Below are 21,479 nucleotides of genomic sequence, written 5' to 3' on the forward strand. Positions count from 1 at the left end.
TTAAATAACTTATTTCGTGGAATTCAGCCTACTCTTGTCATTTTTACCTGTTAGTGTAAATGTGCAATGGGACACATCAGCCTGTGTTTGCAGATATGTGTGGGGCATTCAAAGGGTGTTAGAAAATACAGAAATACTGTGCATAAAAACGTGCTTGCAAGGTTATATGCAAAAGTTTGTTGTTTTGTGGAATTTTCATCTCATAAAACTCATCTTTTGGCTTGTATTTAATGTTAATATAATATCTCATGTCATTATAAATTCTTGTTTCCTTTTTTATTTTTTCTACTGTCCTCCTTCCCCCTTTTCTTTCCTTCCTTCTTTTACTAACACAAAACAGGAGTAGAGAAGCAGCAGTAGGGACAGCTTAAATATGAGACGAGGAAATCCTTTGCCCGGCACCAGAGTTTAAGAAGCAGGCATAGCCCAGAGCAAAAGCTAAGCAGGCCCTGAAGAGGCCGTGAGATGTGACGGTTGCGAGAGCTTTATGTCTTCAGCCTTGTGCTTCCTAGAGAAGAGTCTGTAAAAGAGCCAGAAAAATGGCTAGAGGGTTGGGAAGCAGCAGTCCAGAAACAGAAAGGGCCCAAGATTATTCCTCCTGAGGCCAGTGAGGGACCGTTTAATTACGCAGTGGCCTGCTGCTTTCAGACCTGTAAGTGGAAAAAGAAAACGTCTCAAATCCGAGTTAAGAGAAGGAAGTTCCTACATTATTGGACTGCTGTGCAGCTCTAGGACGGGTTAGCCAGAGAGGCTGCTGAGCTCTTTCTGGGTGTTTTTGGGAAACATACTAGACGGCTTCTTTGACTGTGTTAATGTGTTAACTGAGACAGGGAGGATAAGGAGGAGAGGACAGCAAGATCAGGAACTTCCTGTTTCATGTCTTCATTCCAGCCCAAAGTGTTGTAAAATGTATCTGTATGACAAACGATGAAGGAGTGAGGGGCTCCTGGACTCACTTGTTTATATTTCAGTAATGCCAAGTAACTAGAACAGCGATGAAAGACAAAAATCATGGTTGATTCTGTCCTCCAATTGCCACATTTTTTTTCATATTTTACTACCAAGTTGTGCAAGAAAATGGAGAGGAAGCTGACAGAGAATAAGGGAAGATTCTAAGCTGGACATATCAGCCCTAGTGTTTTCAGAAACCCTGCGCTAGCTCTGACAGAGCCAGCCCACGTTGTCAACGGGTGTCGGGGGATGGAGGGAAGATTAGATTTATCACTGGTTGGAGCACTTTGCACAAATGCTTGTAGGAGACGCGCACATGGGAACTGCAGTAGGAAGGCCTCTTGTACCTGGTACTGCCCTTGAGCACCAGGAAGAGGCTTACAACTTCGCAGTGGCTAGACATTCCTCAAAGGAACTCTTCTTTCAGTTTTGTTTTGCTTTGTTAGTTGGCTATATAGCCTTGCTGTTCCAGAAGTCTTACATTCTGCAAATCTGCTGCTCATAGTGGAAAGGGACTTTTTATCTTTTTATTTTGTTAGAATACTTTCCAGATGGGCCTGATGTCTTTTTTTTTTTTTCTTTTTTGAGACAGAGTTTTGCTCTTGTCGCCTAGGCTGGAGTGCAATGGCACCATCTCCGCTCACTGCAACCCCTGCCTCCCCAGTTCAAGCGATTCTCCTGCCTCAACCTCCCAAGCAGCTGGGATTACAGGCATGCGTCACCACACATTGCTAGTATTGTATTTTTAGTAGAGATGGAGTTTCACCGTGTTGGTCAGGCTGGTCTCGAACTCCTGACCTCAGGTGATCCGCCCGCCTCGGCCTCCCAAAGTGCTGGAATTACAGGCGTGAGCCATCGCACCCAGCTGCCTGATGTCATTTTTGTAAGTGCATCCTTCCAAAAGCTGTTTGTATTTCTTCTGCGGGTCCTTATTTCTCAGCCCCTTCTCCATCTTTCCACTTTCACTGCACTGTGTTCCTTTGTGTTTGACATGCAAAAAATGGTTTATAAAGTACCATCATTATACAAAACCTCTGATCCCCAGGTTCTGAAAGAACGAGGATGGCAGAAGGTAACAGATCCTGTTGGGTGGTAGAGGGCACCTGGAGTATTAATCTTGTGTGTAATTTTTAGATAGGAATGACTGCCAAGTTGAATACTGAGTTGAGTTTAAAGGTCAAAGTGGAAAGAGATGAAGTCACCTTTAATCTGGAGAAAAAATCGTGAATTTTGTGGGGAGGAACAGTATGGACACATTCCTGAACTCTCTAAGTAGAAGATGAATGAGGCTGACTTCACAAATCTCTCTTCCTCAACATAGGTAGGCCTCTCCTCCCCGAATCCCAGATAATACCAGAGTGGCACTGCGGGTCGACATCCACAGACAGATGTCTGGGTGACCCTGGTTTCAGAGGGATAAATGATGATATATACCAAACATTCATGCTAGTGGGGAAAAGAAAGTTAAACTCTGTTAAGTGCAACTTTTACAACTGAACTCATCCTTGGTATCGTTTTGAGTTGGCATGAACAAATCTAGAGGCCCAGCTCTCTGGATTTCTCTGAAAGAAGTTACCGGGCATTTGTAAGGTATTATTGTTATCACTATCATATTGGGAAATACTAAGAACTATAGGGTTTTTTTTTGGGGGGGTGGTTAATTGTGATAAAGGACACATAACAAAATTTACCGTCTTAACCATTAAGCGTACAGTTCAGTAGCATTAAGTATATTCACATTGTGCAACCAATCTCCAGAACTCTTTATTTTGCAAAACTGAAACTTACACCCGTTAAACAACAATTCTCCATTCCCTTTCCTCCAGCTCTTGGTAGCCACCATTCTACTTTCTGTGTTTATGAATTTGACTTCTCTAGGTACCTCATATAAGTAGAATTATACAGTATTTGTCTTTCTGTTTCTGCTTTATTTCACTTAGCGTAATGTCCTTAAGGTCTAGTCCATGTTGTTAGCACATGTCAAACATTCCTTCCTTTTTAAGGCCAAACATATTTGTATGTATATATCAAATTTTTTTATCCCGTCATTCATCAGTGGACAGTTGGGCTGCTTCTCCTTTTTCGCTGTTGTGACTAGTGCTGCTGTGAACACGGGTTTGCACATATCTCTTTGAGATCCTGCATTCAGTTCCATTGGTATGTCCCCAGAAGTGGAATTGCTGGATCATAGGTAATTCTATGTTTGGCTTCTGAGAATTATCCAGCAATTGTGTCTTCTTATACCGCTCTCCCTCCCAAAACACAAACTTGAAGATACCTCATATTACAAGATCATCATTGTTTTTCTTCAAGAATGCCTCAAACAAAATGTTCATGTCTTGCTTCTGAGCAGTAAGGATGCAGAGGGGACTTGGGCTGTTGTCCCAGGAAAAGGAGCAAGACCAGTGGGGCCATTCTGGAGGGGTGGCCATGGTAGGTGTTTGGATTACAGATTCTGTGCAAGGAAGTGGTAGGAAAGATGTGATAGCCTGACACAGTGTTGTGTGGTGATTCTTTTGCTGGAGAATGTTGTCTCCTAACTAAAATATCATGAATACTAATGTATACTCTGTAACGTTACCAGGGAAGGGATTGCCTATATGCCTGATTGATTTTTTACTCTGCCGTTTCAATTTCCCTCTATTTCTTCATCAGTCAGAAGGTTGGTGCTGTTTAAATAAAAAAAAAAAAGCTCTAAGTGTCCCCTTCTCCCAAAAAAAGGAACCAGAAAATGACAAGAAGAGTTGCATTTGTTTATGCAAGTGCATAGAAAGCTTTTCCTGGAAAAGAATAAACTGGGAAAAGATGAGTCATTAAAGTAGAACCCTGTCATAGTGCAACAAACTGAATTTAAGAGGCATAATTTAAGAGGCTTATACAACATCCAGTACCAGTTCCACAGTAGGTATTCACATACCACTCAGATTGTTATTTCTCAATGCTAATGAGAAGCTACTGCTTTGAGACTGTCTAGCTAGATACTTACCAGACTTTATTTTGATATTTTCTGGTATGAATTAGGCTTCCTTTCTAGTTGTGTTCATGCCCAGATTTTAATATGACATAGTTTAAGTTAACTCATTGTATTGTTTTGTAACCTAGTGTGGCTTAAAAACAGTCATTTATTATGTAGTATATATGTTTGCACATACAAATATACATGTGTGTATGTGTGTGTGTATAATGGGAGGAATTATCTAGGGCATATGTTTCCTAAATTAGAAGTCACTAAGTGATATCTTGGAGCCTACAATTATTTGGAATACTTCTATCTTCAGACTAGGAGGTTAAGCATGTATTAAACATAGAGATTCATTTGGGGGGTTTGCTAGTAAACTGTAATTCTTTCAGTAAGTCACTGCTTTATTGAATGGTGATGATTTGGAGTATCTTCTTTGATTTCCAGGCCAACAATGGAAAGATTTGGTCTTCCTTGAAGCCTTTAGAGACCTGTAGAATGAACTTAACTTCTGAAAACTGGGTGCGGGGCCAATAGAGGGGCTGCTCAATACCTCACCAGCCTGCTATGCGGAAGGCTGGATGGAGGGGCTGCTAAGGGAAGAGAACTGCTGTTCCAACTACGTCTCCTCCCTGCAGTGTGGCTTCTTAGGCAAGTCCCAGTTTAGAAGTCATCTAACTAAGTGAACATTCTTGACCTGCCACCAGGCCTCCCCTAAAATTCTTTTTTCTAAGCGAACAATATATGCTTTCAGTCTTTCTCTTCTTCCCTCTGCTTTTCCTCTTCTCTCCACTCCCCACTTTCACCTCTGCCATTTCATGCCCATCACCTTCTGAAAGCTCAGGGCAGAATTTACCTACATGGACAGCATGCTTCTTCCCTGGCCTTGTCTCTGAGTTTTTTATTCCTCTTCCCCAGAGCATTTAGTAACCTTCCCGGCAAAACAGAGGAAAGTCGAGGCTGATGAGCATAGTTATCACAATAAAACTGTTTAAGAGGTTTTATGTAAGAAAAACAATTTGGAAAATAACAATGTTTTTTATAAGATCCTGATGAATCAGGAAGGATAGTTTACTTTTTTTTGATAGAGACTCACTATGTTGCCCATCTCCAGTTGGAGTGCAGTTGCTATTTACAGGTACAATCATGGCACACTACAGTCTTGAACCCCTGGGCTCAAGCGATTCTCCTGCCTCAGCCTCTCTATGTTTTAAAGACTTCTTTTGAGGGTCCATTAGGAGGTAGCTGTAAGGGAAGGGGAACTAAAAAGGCCAGAGGATAATTTTCTCTAAAAGGCAAAAATGTTAGGTTATTCCAAAACTATTTTTTCCTCTACTTCAGTGCCAGGAACATCTGGCCTCAGGAAAAGTTTAGGAAAGATGCTGTTGTCATCATTTAAAACTTAAAGAAGTAGGTAAAAAATAATCCTGGATTTTTTTGAACTAGAAGGGACCTTAGAGAGTTATATCCTTTTATTTTTAGATTTGGAAACTAAGGCCCAGAGAGGTTAGGTGATTTGTCTGTGGTCACAGTAGCTCATTAATGATGGTAGAGGGTGTAGAACAAGGCCCCTGGCTACACACTGGTGACATAAGGGGGAAATGTTGAAGGGCCCCAAGGACTTTGGAATCTGAAAGTAGGTGCCCATCTGGGATCTACACAGGCCAGATCTTTGCCTAATGGGGGTGGAGTAACAGATTGAAGATGTGAGGAACTTTCAGAACTCCAGCAAAGTGAGCTCTATGTAATTCCTGGAAGACAGCACAGCCATATGGCTGGAATTTTGTGGGTAGAAAGCTAATCCATCCTACCTGGAGAAAGGTTGTGGGCAATGAACTGGTCCTCATGGAGCAGAAAGGAAAATTTCCGATGGTTGCCCAGTATTGGCCAGGAAAAGAGGTCCTGAATCTTGTGGACGTGAATGTGGATTGGTACGTATGGATGAAGATCTGTTGTGAAGTATCTATTGTGATGCATTATCAGGGCTCACCATAACATGGATTAAGCAGTCCTCAGAAGGGTTAACCATCCTTAGCACTGATTCTATCACCCCTGAACCACATTCTGAATGCTAAGTCAACTGCCTGGGTACCATTATCTCAGAAAGGTATATTCTGGACAATGGACATGGTCACTGGAAAGAAATGGCGTTTTTTATAGATTCTGGGGTGTCCAGCAGCCTCTTGTGAATTTTTACTCAGCCATTCTGAGTTTGATGCCTCTGGCTCCCAGATAAAAGGGAGATTTGGGGACCTCTATGATAGCGCTCTGTGCTTGATACAGTGTTCCTGTAGTGTTCTACCCCTCCCCACGAATGCCAATCGTAGGGGTCTTTTCAGGGTAAACAGCGGCCTCTCCTAAGTGTCAGGCTTACTTCATTGTTGTTCCTCCTCAAAATGCCACAAACAGTATTAAAATTAAGAAATGAGATATAATACATGGGTCCTGCTATTAGAAATCACAAGGCTACCAGGTGTGGTGTCTCATGCATGTAATCCCAGGACGCCTTGAGGATTGCTTGAGCCAGGAGTTCGAGACCAGCCTGGACAACATAGGAAGACCCCATCTCTACAAAAGATTAAAAATTATCCAGGTTTGGTGGCATTCACCTGTGGTTCCAGCTACTCAGGAGACTGAGGCAGGGGGATCACTTGAGCCCAGCAGGTCAAGGTCAAGGCTACAGTGAGCCATGATCACACCACTGCACTCCAGCCTGGGTAACAGAGCAAGACCCTGTCTCGAAAAAAAAAAAAAGAGAAGAAAGAGAAATAAAGAGAGGGAGGAAAGGAGGGAGAGAAAGAGGAAGGGAGGGAAAAAGAAAGAGAAAGGAAGGAAGAAAAGAGGAAAGGAAGGAAGGAAGGAGAAAAAAGAAAGAAAATCATAAGGCCTTTTTTTTGGACACTGGATGTTTTCAGAGTTTTTTCTCTGTTTTTCTTGTTTGGCATTTTCCCTTAATTCAGATCTATTTATTAAGTATCTTCCATGTGGATCTTATATTCAAGTTAAGGGATGTGGACAAAAAACAATAAACCTAAAAAATATTAGGTGATGTATATTAGGAATTTAGAAGGGATACGTGCTGTGGAGAAGGTCTAGTGGGGTAAGGAGGAGCGGAGCACAGTGGTGGAGGATAGGTGTACGTGAGCTGGTAAGGGCAGCTGTCATGGAGAAAATGGTGAGAGAATTCACCATGCAGATACTGGGGAAAGCCTGAGGACGCAGAAGCAGAACACGCCTGGCGTATTCAAGGAGTAACAAGGAGCTAGTAATTTAGAGGTGAGATCCTGGAGGGCCATGTTGGTCATGGTAGGACTCTGGCTTTCCCCCCAGAGTCTGGGAGGGAGGGGAGGACTTTGATCCAAAAAGAGACAATGATCTGACTTTAAATTTAACAGCTCCCTCTGGCCACTGTAGTGAGAGTAGACTGTGGGAGCACAAGAGTGGAAGAGAGGGACCAGTTAGGAGGCTATTGCAATACTCCAGTGAGACATGCTGGTGCCAGTGGACAAGGGTTAGCAGTAAAGATGGTGAGGAGTAATTAGAGTCTGGTTATTTTCAAGGTAGAACCAGCAAGACTGGCAGTTGGATTGAAAAATAGCAGAAGAGAGGAGTTAAGGAAGATAGGAAGTGCAGGAAGTGGCCTAAGTGCAGTAAGAATAGAAATGCCATCAGACTGAGATGGGGAGGGCTGTGAGTACAGCATTTTGGTGTGGAGGGGAGATACTAGGACTTTTGTTTGGGATGTAGTGAGTTTGAAATGTCTGTGAGACAGACAGCCACGTGGAGATGTCAAGTGGGCAGCTGGATATACGTGTCTGAATATAGGAGTTAGAATCCTAGAAAAAAGTCATCTTTCTTAGTGGTCTTGGTTTATATCACTCCTGAATTCATCTGTAGCCTCTAAAACTTCCATTAAAAACATGGAATGTGACTCTGCATAGTAATACGTTCAGTGGTTGATTTCTGGGACTGAAATCAGAGAGAGAATGTTCGTTTGGGTAAACAGAAGTGGAAGAATCAGCATTCTTGTTTCAAACTTTGTTTCTTACTGCTTAAAACCTAGTGATTCCATACTTCTTATTTTAAGAAAAGAAAACCTTTTTTTAAACAAAATGGGCAAAAGCAATACCTTAACAAATCAAGCTTTCCTCTGCTTTTATGTCAAGGTAGTTGAGAGTATTGTGAGATGGTTGTAATTTTTATGTTTATGTAAATGTCATCTTAAATGTAATTGAAATTGCTTTTTGTCGTTGAAACAGACTTTATATAGTTTTACAAATTTTAATGAATTAATCTATGCCGTCTTCCTTTGGAAAAGCAGATACTGCTGGCCCTCCATATTCACAAGCTCTGCATCTGTGGGTTCAGCCAACTATGGATCGAAATATGCAACTTCATATTATCTTCATTCAGGAGGGAGAACCCTGAGTTCTTATGGGTTGGATCTAAGCATGCAAGACTATTGAGTTACATTTGACTCTGAAGTCACTTTTTTGTCTTTACTTTTTAGTCAGCTTGTGAATGCAAAAAGCGTCTTATTTTTAAACCTGTGTTAGTACCCTGGAATAACACTGGCATTTCCTAGCCCAAACTGAGACTAAAAGTTTTGAATTAATCTTTCCCTCAACTTACAAGAAAACAGTTATCAAATTTGTCTTTAAATTATTTCATTAGACCTGCCACCAGCCTATAAGGCAGGCACTCCCATGAGCCCCACTGACAAAGGTGGAAATTGCCTCAGAGAGGTGAAGTGAAGTGGTGATGCATTCCGCAGAGTGGGAATTCAGACCCAGGTCTGTGTGTGTCCAGAGCCCCCCAGCCTGCTTTCCAGAAGCATGGAGTAAAGTAAAACAAACTCGGGCATTTCAGTGAAATAATGCAGACCAAGAGGTCATGCAGAATGATCTCCTTTGTGATAAGCCCTTGAGGTTTCATTCAGAAAACTCAGGAAGTTGCTAAACCAATCTTTGAAGTGGGAGGATTCATGAACCAAGTCTTTTCTTAGGCCTGTATCCTGTACAGTGGTGAGGCTACTCGGGTGGTGTGATGCCTGTGGACTGAGAACATGCCCTCCATCAAACCCACAAGGAAACTTCCACTCAATCCTCAGTTGCACAGAAGTCCATTGGTGCCAGCCGGCAGCAGCTGTCCCTGGCTGCTCCCAGAAGGCGCCTGGTAACTGGGAGAATGCCAGCCAGCCGCCCCGAGGAGACCTGAGTGAGGGGTTCTGCAAGCCTTGGAAGTGGTCCAGGACCTTAAGGCTCTGGCCTGAGCTCAGGGCTCAGAAAAATGGACAGGGCTCTGTCCCCATAGTGCCAGTTGTCAGAACGCTGTAGGGCAATGGGGTCAGCTTCCACACCAGTACTCTTCCATGGGGGCCCTTGGGAGGAGCAGCCCCAACCCCCCTCCACAGTGAATATTCAATCTTGTGTGCACTGGTGCAGATATCCTGGTTATTAAAATAATGAGATGCCTGAAAACCAGTTGGCGAATTGTCATCACCCTCAGCCCCCTGAGCACACCCCCAGAACTCCTAAGACTTCTCCCATAATTCAACAACTAAAGGATGAATGCCAGCACAGCGCAGGGTGCCCCTGGACCCTGCTCCAGCATCTTATATTGTCCTAATCGGTTAGCGCCTGTGCCTTATTGGTTGTTAAATATTTTGAATATCACCCCATTTCCACTCAAGTAAGATGAAACACGGAAGGCATTTCTGTGAACAGGTGATGACAGATTTAGATTGGGGTCTACGAGGGGAAAATTGAAACCTATAATTGTGTCCCTAGTTCACTGGTTCTCTGATAGGGGCATGTGGATAGCATCCCGGGCTGTTTTTCACTAATGAGAAGAAAAATACCTGCAGTGGTTATGACTGGAAAGGTAATAAGCAGAGGTCAGCCCAGCCCCTAGAAACACAATTTTGATTAATGTTTTCAGAGGGCCCCAAGTTTAAGAAGATTTGAATTTTGCAGGAAGACTTCTCCTGCACTCACTTTCCACTCTAGTCCTACCTGTCGTTAGAAATGTGGTTATTACATCTAACCATGACTTGTTTGCTCCCATAGTTCAGTTGGTGACCACCTGCCCAGAGGAGATGAAAGGTTCATTATTAGTCGAGCTCCACTAATCCTGATTTATTAGTGCCAAACACTTGCCTTTTGCAGCTGTGAGGGAAGTTTTCAAAGTTGATCTATTTCTGAGCTGCACTAGCAGTACCACATTTTTTTTTTTTGTTGTTTTGTTTTGTTTTTAAGAATCTTTCACAAAAACAGTAAATACCCACAGATGGTAGATTCCAGGGGTATGTGAGGAAACCCTGTGCCCATCCACAAAGCACCAGGCTGATTTTTAGATGGTGCAAGATAGACTGCATCCTTTAACACAGGGGTTTTTTCACCTGAAGTCTATGAACTAGATGGGAAAAATAGTACCTCTTTTTCACTAACCTCTAGCTAAAATTTTGCATTTCTTTGATTATGAATGTAGCCAACGAACTGCAGTAGCATTAACAGCACTGTGACACTATCACCAATAGAGCTCATAGATATTTTATTTCATTTTGTGGCAGGCAGCTTATAAGATGGTCCCCAATGATCCCCACCTCCTGAAATTCATGCCTTGGCATAAGTCCCTCCTCCTGAATATATAATCACTTTTGGTGGATGAAATATGGCAGAGAGGATGGGATATCACTTCTGAATTTGGTTATAAAAAGACGGTGGCTTCTTTCTTGGGAGTTTTCTCTCACTCTGTTCCTCACTCTCAGGGATGGCAGCAACCATGTTAAGAGCTGCCTTATAGAGAGATGCATGTGCAGAGAACTGAGGAAACCTGTAACTAACAGTCAGTGAGGAAATGAATCCTGCCAACGTGTGAGTGAACTTGGAAGCAGGTTCTCCCCCAAAACTTTCAGATGGGAACACAGCCCCAGCTAACACCTTGAGTGCAGTCTTGTGATAGACCTTAAGTCAGAGGTACCCAGCCAAGCTGTGCCCAAATCTCTGACCCACAGAAACTGTGATAAAGTAAATGTTTATTGGTTTCAGCTACTTAGATCTAGGGTAATTTGTTACACAACAGTAGACTAATACACACTACAATTTCAGATATCTTTAAATATTGTTTATATGTATTACCATTTGAAAATATAGTAATTATTAGACTAGCCACTAGATCTTGTTATTTAATACACTAAGAAGCACTTACTGGTAATATATAACACATTTGTTTTAAACAATTTTGGTACTATGCATCCCCATCATTGAAATTTACCAGTTCTTATTTCTCAAAGTCTTTGGGCTTTAAGATAATTCATAATTGGAAATCATTCTGTTAACAACAAGAAATAGAACACCTCTTAGGAGGGCGCTGTGTTAGGTGTTGCAGTTGCCTCTGCCTTGTGATGTTTATAGTTAAAAGCTCAAATCCCAGACTTGCCAGCTGTGTAACCTCTGGAAAATCAAAACAAAGACCATATACCCACAAAAGTTAAAAACAAAAATAAAAATTGTCAGGAATTTCCTTATAGTTAATACAGGTTGCCATATAAAAGGTCTGACCGTGGGCAGACACAAGTGGTAATCAGCCAGAATAAATGCCTGAAAGACAACCAGTGGGTAGCAGCGACCACCAGCCTGCGCATAGGAGAGTGGGGATTCGGTGAGTTAGGATGGGCACACCCCACTGAGCACTGTCGGCATGGAGAGGGGATCCTATAGTGTTATTTTCCTTTCCTTTCCTTTCCTTTCCCCAAGGACAGTGTTTTCGAAGTTTGATAATCATACCACAGGTGGTTTGTGAGGTGATTTTAGGAGACATGGATAAATGTTCTTTATTTAAATATTTATTTGTTTTAATGTGTATCAGAAAAAATATACAGCAACATATGAAATTCATGATTTCATGGATATAATTAGGATGACACTAAATATGTCTTTAGATTTTTTTAGATTAGTTGAGTTAAATAAAAATATTAAACAAATCATATAGTTTTGGTGGTATGCAGGCATGACAAAATTATGAAGTTAGTTTGCAAATATTTGAAGTTTAAGAACAGCACCTTAGGAAATTTATCAGGAGACCAGATATATATCCACATTAAGAGATAACAAATTCGTGGCTGTAAATTCAGTCAAGTTGTTGTCAGGGTATTTAATAACCTAAAAGGCAATGTTTAGAGGAAATGATTTTCTATGCTTCATGTCTCCCAAACTTCAAACAGCATGTAACACTGCCCCTTTGCACTCCTTCCCAGAGCATGAGAAGGGAGGGTGGGGTGGGCAGTGATCTGGAGGGTCAGGCCAGCAGGCTTCCTCATTGTTCTCCCATCAGTAAAATTAAATTCCATTTACTTTAATTCCACAAATTTCAAGGGCTAAAGAAGTTCGTGTTGGTGCCTAATCACCCTTGTAAGTTACTGTGTAGTCCTGCACAGTCCAAAGCAGGGGCCATTTGAAATGTGGCTAGTCCAAATTGAGATGGCCTGGGTCATGAGTGGAAAATTCACACTGAATTTTAAACACTTAGTATGAAAGGACAATATAAAGTATCTCATTAGTAATTTTTATATTAATGTTGAAATTATATTGTAAATACATTAGGTTAAATAAAATATATTCTTAAAATTAATCTCACCTGTTTTCCACATCACTTTTGTAATGTGGTTATTAGAGAATTGCAAAATATGCATGGGGCTTGCATTGTATTTTTAGTCGACAGTGCTGCTATACCTATATACAGACAAGAGGAAGTACCCAAGTGTGTGGGTGATGGGGGTGGGAGGGAGGGGGAGATTGGGAGGACAGTTGTAACTGTATATTAATTATTCAGATCTATGACTCTGCTTATACCTCCCCTAATCTCCAGAGTTGTATTTTCATTCACTTTCTGGATATTTCATTCACTTTCTACTGGATCTCAAGCTCAATGTGTACAAATCCCTTTCATCCAAAACCTGGCCTTCCTGCTTCCTTGCCTATCTCATTAATGACACCCACACATCTAATTAGTCTCTAGGCCTTATTATTTCTTTCTAATATATATTACTCAAACTCATCTCCTCTTTCATATTTCTTCTGCCTCTCTCTGATTTAAGCCTGCAACCTGGTTGTCTGTACCAACATAGATAAAGCTCCTGCCTTCAGAGTCTCCAGTCCTTCCCCGTACTGCCATTAGAATGAGCTTGGTAATGCACCACTTTGACCATGACATCGCTACTTAAACAGCTTACATGAGTCCTAACACCTCTAGGGGAAGTCCAAACTCCTGAACACTGCCTGACCCCAGACCACCTTTCCAGCCTCATCTCCCACCAGCACTCATTTTCCCAGGCCACTGTGTTTAGCCACGTGTGACAGCAGCCTTCTACAGTGGGCCCTGCCCCTCCACTCTGGGGCTGCTCTTCTTCCCCTGCTCAGAGGCTGCTTTCAAGCATGGGCACAGCTCATGTGCCCCCTCCTCTGTGAAGCCTTCCACGTTCATTGCTCTGGCACCCCTACGGCATCGTGTGCACCCTGTTACTGCCCAGTCACACTCACTGTGATAATTTGCTTACGTATCCCCAAAATGAATCCCTCATTTCTTACCTTGGTACTCTTACCCCTTTTACTCCAGCATCTAGCACAGGGTCTGACCATAATACAGACCTAGTAAATGTTGGCTGGATGAGAGGATAATGGGTACGTGCTGAATATTTTAATGGTCCCAGGAAAAAATTTATTTGTAGATTTTAGCAGGGATCTTGAGAATAAAGTAGTAACTAGTTGTGAATGTTTACTTTTGCCTGTAAAATAACTTTTTCTAACTTGGTACTACGAAGATAAAATAGAGTATAGAACAACTGTAGTTTCTTTTTCAAATATATTCTTGTGCAGTTTTTTTCCTTATACTTTCACCCTGGTAACAATGGCTCGTTGCTTCCGTTAGGTTCATGAAGGAATCTGTTCTAAAGAAATGAATCACAGGGCAAGACACCTAGATTCTACTTGCAAGTCAAATATATTACCCAGGTCACTTAACTTCTCTGAGCTTTGGTTACCTTATATATTCACTGAAGCTGTTTACTCAGTGATCTCTGATTTCTATATCTGAAATTCTAAAGCATTTTAAGGCTTCAGTGGTCTCAACATTGGAGACTGTAGGTCATAGGCTTGTTTTGTTCTTAATAAATATGCAAATGGCCCTTTGAAATTTTACTACGGAGCATAGAGTTTAAATGTGTACATTATTCTGACCCATTCAAGAAACCAAATTAAGATAAAGATTTTCTAAGCCTGCAGCATTCAGTGTTGTCAAGGGTATGGTGAATGGAGCTTTCTTTTTTTTTTTTTTTTTTTTTTCCCTTGAGACAGAGTCTTGCCCTGTGGCCCAGGCTGGAGTGCAGTGGCACAGTCATGGCTTCCTACAACCTCGACCTCATGCGCTCAAGTAGTCCTCCTGCCTCAGCTTCCCAAGTAACTGGGACTACAGGTGGACACCACTACACCTGGCTAATTTTTTAATTTATTGTAGAGACAGGGTCTTACTGTAGTGTCAGGCTGGTCTCAAGCTCCTAAGCTCAAGTGATCCTCCCACCTTGGCCACCCATAGTGCTGGGATTACAGCTGTGAGCCACCATGCCCAGACCCTGGAGCTTTTATGTAGCCAAAGGGAGTCTAGGCCTTCCCTGAAGGCCATTTACACTGTTTGAAGTAAACTTAAATTGTTCAAACTCTTTGATCTGATACTTCTGTTTCTATAATTTATTCTATAGCATAATCCTACCTGTGCACAAGGATTTGTATATAAGGATATTGGCATTAGCACAATTATAAAAGCAAAGTAAGAGATAGCTAGATGACTATTTTTGAGAAAGGGTCTCACTGTGACACACGGGCTGGTGTGCAGTGGTGCAATCACTGCAACCTCGACCTCCTGGACTCAAGTGATCACTTAATGTTAAGTGTTAAATAAATAAGTTATTAAGTAAGCATTTAAAAAAAGTGAATATACTGCAGTAATTAAAAGTCATGCTTTCAAAGAATATTTAGTGGCATGAAAGGATAGCAAAAACTGGATTCAAAACTACATTCATGCTTTGGAGGCTGAGGTGGGAGGATTGCTTGAGCCCAAGAGTCGGAGACCAGCCTGGGCAACATAGTGTGACCCCGTATCTAAAAAAAAAAACAGCTGGGCATGGTGGCACACGTCTGTGGTCCCAGCTACTCAGGAGGCTGAGGTAGGAAGATCACTTGACTCCAGGAGGTTGAGGTTGCAGTGATTCTACCACTGCCCACCAGCCTGTGTGTCACAGTGAGACCCTTTCTCAAAAACTGTGTGTGTGTGTGTGTGTGTGTGTGTGTGTGTGTGTGTGTGTGTGTCAGTTAATAAGATTCATAATGAGTGGAGCCAAAGAAAATGCTAATCATGAGACAATGAAAGAGTAAAAGACCCTCTGTAGGGTCTCTTTAATAGAAGGGACTTTATTGTAAAGATGGGCAATAAAGGAGACAGTAAACTCAGGACTAGCCCCACAGGGAGGCACAGACTGAGCAGAAGCATGAAGCCAGACCACTTGAGCTCAAATTATGTCTCTGCCACTTATAAGCTCTGTGGGCTTGGTTAAGTAACTTAACTTGTATGTTCCATCAGCATCAGCAGCACCCAGATGCATCTTACAGGGTTTTGAGAATTGAATGAGTTGATAATACTTATAAAAGCACCTAGAACCCTCCTTAGCACATAATAAGAGCTCAATACATGTTCATTGTTACTGTTGTTATTGTTAGTATTAATATTATTAGAATTATTGGGACTAGGATAGGGGTTCAGGTACCTGAAAACCATGCTGCACCCTCAGTCCCAGGAGATGGCAGATCTCCCCTCCTCCTCCCTTAAGTCCACTGATTGACTGGCTCGGCTGTCCATTTTTGCCTGCTCTTGTTTCCCTGGTGCTAACTGCCTGCCCTTCCTTGATCCTCAGTTCATACTTCTGAGACAAGGAGGGACCTGAGTTGCCTCGTGCATTACTTTTCCTTGCCTGTGCCGAGCTTTTCAGGACAGACCAGCCCACAGCATGCTCTCCAGCCTGAGGCCTGGCTAGCCTGGTCCAGTTGACCTGTGGTTGGGGTGAGCCCAGCTCTAGTTGATCTCAGAAGGGCAATGTGGGCACAAAGGAAGGTCTTTTAATTATGGGATTTTCAATTATTCTGGAAAGAGGACTTGAAGAGTATAAAAGAAAAGTTAAAATAATAACCCTACTGAAGTGGCAAGATGACCTTTGCCATTTCACACCTAGCATACCAAGTCGATTCCTTTTCAAAGCCTTGTTAGTTACCATTAAAATACACAAAGGAAATTGTGCGACTAAGAATCTGTGGAAATGAAAGGAAACCTCGAAGGCCTTTATTGCAACTCTGCCTTTCCAGGCCACGCCCTTTCCACCTCTGCATCAGGTCACATTGCAGTTTGTCTACTTTCTGATATCTTTATTCACTTCTTTCCATTCATGGGCTGGCCAAGAAAATGCAATACGATATTTAAACTTCACAGAGAGATGCTGAGGGCATCTGAATAATTTCCTACGGCTGGGTGAGACCTTTGGGAAATGCTAGTGGGGAACATCACCACCACAGGGTGCGCCCCCAACCAAACGCACTTCCTTCTTTCTCTCATGCTGCCATGGACTCAACTTTTCACTACTCCCTGTGTCCACAAGGTGATCAGAACAATAACACTTCACTCCCTGGAAGTCAACCCATTGCTACTTGAAGACCACACCGGCTCTAGTCATGACTGATAGAAATTACCATTTGCTCCAATGCCTATAGCTCAGTATGAAGCAGACAGCAGGTAGATGAATGTGTACAAGGGGCCTGTGCTCACAGGCTTTGTAACACCATCATTCTTTCTGGGCTGTCTCTCTTTTCCAGATGCCTTTGATTTGGTATTTCTCCTGGCCAGAGAGTAGCACTGGAAACATTGAACAAAAAGTATTCTAACCCTTATTGCTCAATGTGTTTTTCCAGAGCAGCCCAAAAGGTTATGCTGGGTTTCTTGAGCTGCAGAGGATAACTGGTGCCACCTAGAAAGACAAACAGCAGAAACTGCAGAGCTTGGACTGAGCTCAGACAAAATCTCTGCTTCTTGTACCCAGCTTGAATATTATGGTCAACACTTGAAGAAGAGAAAGCATCACTTAAAACATTTTAATTATCCCCACATGTGATATGGGCCCTAAAAGTTCTGAAATGAAAATCTCACTATCTAGTTGAAGGTCAGTGACACAAGTTTCAGATATTAAAGGTTTATCACTCTTTCTTGTTTTCCTCTTAAAAACAAAACAAAACAAAACAAAAGTCAAATAAGTTATCAGTTGTGAGACGAACTTCCTTGATGACCAAAACCAGAGGACTCTTTGGGCTTCCTTAACCCAGTTAGCAAGAAACACCTCAAAATAGCAATACAAAGCCAGGATTGAAAAGAATTTAAAGACCATTGCTGACAAAGTTCTTGTCAAATAAAAGTTATTTGAAAATAAAAATAAGGATCTTTTTGAAAGTTTGGTAGCAGTTGCCACCTGTTCTCTTAGAAAAGTAACTGCTTTTACAGAAAACTAAATGATTTTTAAAACCTAGTAAAACATGGTCTTTATTGCTTATGTATTCCCTTAATTTGAAGAATATTTTTAAGTGCTTAAAAATGGAAAATTCAATATTGGTCACCTTAAAGATTCTAGATGTATTTCAGCCCAAGCTTGACAAACAAGTGCTTTAGGTATCCACTCAGCTCATTAAGGACAACACTGTGGAAGAAAGACTGTGGAAAGGCCTCAGCAGGGGAGAAACCAGGTGTTGGAGGCTCAGAGTGAGCTTCTGATCTAGTAGTGGCTTCAGGAAGGGACGCCAGACTTGCCATTTCAGCAGGGGTCGAGGCCCCCTGTCTCATGAAGAGGAAGGTGTGAAATCCTCTTACAGACACATGACTCTCTTTCATTGTATTTTCTTTATTCCATCTTGACCTCAGGATGGATAACTCATCATCCCTTTTGGCACAGATCAAAATCCCTGGATAAATGCCAGCCTTCAGTTTGCCTGCATGTGTGCAACCATGGCCAAGGTAAACTGGTCTTTTGGGTTTCTTTTGAGTTGAAATGAGCTGAGCTGTTTGTTTCCTCTGAGCCATATACAGATGCTTTTTGAACTGTCTTTGTGTTTGAGGGAATTATTTTTCATGGTATCAGCACACCACTTCCTCCAAGTCATTACTTTGAAACAGTTTTGTAGAGGGAGATATTCCTGCTGGCCACCAGCCTAGTCAAGCAAAGTGATGACTGAGGGATGGCAGTAAAGCTTTATTAGTGCATTTCATGTTTTTGGATGAATTCATGAAATGATTTCTCATCCACTAATTTTGGCAAATAGGGGGTGGGCTGTCATCTGAGCTCAGCAGTAGAAAACAGCACTTTGTTAATACCAAGCATTGGCTCCCCTGTTTGAATGATACTCAGAATTTCAGCTAAAATAATGTCCTCCGATGACCTTTGCCTGCTCTTCTCTTTATGAGAATTCCACAGAACTCTTTCGAATATGGATTTCCACTTAATCTTTGATACTTCCAGGCTCTTGGGTCCTGATAAATTTTAGAAACTGCAGGTTTGAATGAAGCCATTTTTAACTTCCCTTTTATTGTGCTTTAAATATTTTTAGCAATGAATGACCTTTGAATACTTTTAAATGTTGCTATACAAACATAAACAGTGCTTTTACTAACATTTTATAAATATTCCCTTTTCCATAAATTCATAAATTGCTTTTGTCATGAAAATAGCAATATTTTATAGTATTTTAAGAGTAAATTCTAAGCCTTTAAGAACTTTTATGCCTACACTAAGGAAAATAGAACTAGAGATTTAAAATATATAACCATACTACATTTATAGTGATTGTTAGGTTCTCTGATTCATGCATTAAAAAACTGATGTGATTCCATAAAATTCTGACTATATTTTTAATGTAATTGCTTATTTTGTGTAGGAAGTGGGAGGAGTTATCCTTGAGGCAAATCATCACTGAATTGACCCAATCCTTTTATCAACTTTATTTTTTTTTTAAACCCAAATTCTAGCAAAGCGATAACAGGTATCAGTTTCTTCCCTAAGTAATATATTGTACACTGTCTTTATTATGGTTTGGGGGCATTTTAGAATAAAGTCATAACTTTAAAACTTGTTTAAAGCTGCACTTTTAAGACTGATTATGTACATGTCACAGAATCCAGAGTAGGATGAATATATGTTGCTATTCTTCTCCATTGCTTGAACTTCTCCATGTTACTTATGCTATAAATATTTTTGAGATACTCTCATCTTTGTGTATCTTAGCACTTCTGAGAAACTTTCATCTATGTTCTCAAGATACGGGGCAGAGGAAGCAATAGGAGAAAACTCTATCTCAACATTGGTGCAAATAGAGGTTGGAAAGCATTGCAGTGAACAATGCTAGTGAAGAGTAAGATGTGCCTCCACAAGGTGTTTTGCAGCAGGTTAAGAGTATAGCTTGGTTAGTAGGAAGTTCTGTATACAGAAGCCTTTGTACTTTGGAAAATAAGATTTCACATTGATCTTCATACTTGTTTTCCATGAATGCCCTGCCAATGAGAGTTGGATACTCTGTTTTCTGTGTGGTGTTCAGTTTTGCCAAAGCTTTATTTGACTTTTGGCACTAGTACCTTTCACGTCAGAGTGCCATCAGCTTATGGTGGCAGAACTTGGGAATAATGATAGGAATTGTGGCATGTTTTTTTTTTCTCACTTGCGTAGTTAAATCAGATCTTGCCTCAAGGGCTATTTTCTCCCTGTTTGTTAGGTGTCACCTCTGAAAACATTCCCAGACGTTTACTGTTCTCTTTGTTTACTCCTCAACCATTAGAATAAAGCAGCCTTGAAAATAAGCAGTCTTCCATTCCCTGGTTGGGTAAGACTATCTGAAAAGCCTTTGAACATTTTCTTAGTGAAGTGAAGAGGAGTCCTGCTCTCTGCAGTGGAGGATTTGGAGACAAGTGGCTCCACATTCTGCTCTTGGAACTTTAACTTAACTACTGATTAGCAATGGCACTCTCCAGGTGAAATGAAAACAAGTCAGTGAACATAAAACCAACTTATTCATCCCCATTTCTTAACTTTTAGGAACAACTGTGTTTTTAGGAAATTTGTAGGGCATTTTTTTTGTTGTTCTGAATTTGTGTTCATTGAGTCTAGTGATGTTTGGAATTACACAAAAATACAGAGGCATTAGTGAATGAGAATGGCCAGCACAAATTGAATGGATCAATGTCAGCTTTTTGAAATAGGGCTAAGTATATTTGAAAATGAGTTTTAGATAAATGACATAAATGGAGACTCAAGTGATTAGCACCTACTTTTTTCAAATATCAAATAGAGTAAATTATTCTTTTTTGTTTAATATAAATATTTTAAAATAACTCATAACTCAGCATTATAAAAGTCTTCATTCTTACATTGCATTGAATTATCCCTCTGTAAACCGAAGGAGACACTTTCCCAGCTGTGTTCCCACGTTTGCCGTCTTAGTTGTCAATCTTGCCCTCCCTGCCCAACCTACCCTTGTTTCCTCTTTTACCAAGTAGCACGAACTGGGGAGAAGTTCTGCTCACTTATTAATCGTAATAATAGCTAATGTTGTTGAGTATTTAGTATGTGCCAGGCACTTCACCTCAAAGCATCTGCCTGTCTAATTTAGAAGTATCAAATATCTCCTAAGTGCAGGATGAAGAACTGTGCAAAGTGAGGAACATCCTGTCACAGGTGTTCACTTGGGAAGAGCCAAGTGGAAAGGAGATCAGTTGTCCTTCTAGCCCAGGACAGCTGGAAATTCCACCCCACCAAGTAGATTGCTAGAGTTGCTTTGAATGACCTGTGCTCAAAAGAGGTTTTTATCATCAAGTTTGCAGTCATAAAAAAATTCTAAACTAGATTTTACCTTTTCTAAAATATTTGCATAATAGCTAATGAAGATGGTAAAAATGAGGGAAGCTTGAGTATTCATTAGGTCAGCCTAAATTACTCCTTGGTTTCTGGGAACTTTGGTCTTGTGAACACTAAAATAAGGTGACTCAGGGTCACAACTGCTGTTTTCTGTACCTTAGACTTTAGAAGTTTACACTTGTCTGCATGTGTATAACATAAAGCAAGGCATTCCTACTTTTGCCTTTGAGGCAGGAAGAGCTATGGTAAGATGTGCCTAGAGGTCCTCCCCTCACCTCCCAACATGGGATAGAAACATTTCTTAGAGTGGTGAAAATTCTCATAGACTGCACAAAATTAGCCACAGCTAATAAAATAAAGGTAGTCCTTGGTTTATGAACATTTGTTTAATAAACACACAGAAATGGTCACTGCCTTCCACCCAGTCAGTCTACGAATGGTTAGAATATTTTATTTTGTTTATGAAAAATCATGGAGTTTTTAGGTAATCTGTAGGTTCAAATAGGAGGAAATAAGGAGAAGACCAAATCTCTGTAATTTTTTTTTAAACCCAGATAACAAACCACTAATGGAATAAGATATCCT

General features: G+C 41.0%; 1 protein-coding gene across 6 annotated transcripts in view; it reads left to right on the forward strand.

Annotated features, from left to right (window-relative positions):
- Positions 1-21,479, forward strand: part of WIPF1 (WAS/WASL interacting protein family member 1) — a 141,372-nt gene that overhangs the window by 45,284 nt on the left and 74,609 nt on the right. The window lies entirely within an intron of this gene.

The sequence above is a fragment of the Rhinopithecus roxellana genome, chromosome 14 (genome assembly GCF_007565055.1).
Source record: "Rhinopithecus roxellana isolate Shanxi Qingling chromosome 14, ASM756505v1, whole genome shotgun sequence".
In the NCBI taxonomy this organism is placed as follows: domain Eukaryota; kingdom Metazoa; phylum Chordata; class Mammalia; order Primates; family Cercopithecidae; genus Rhinopithecus; species Rhinopithecus roxellana.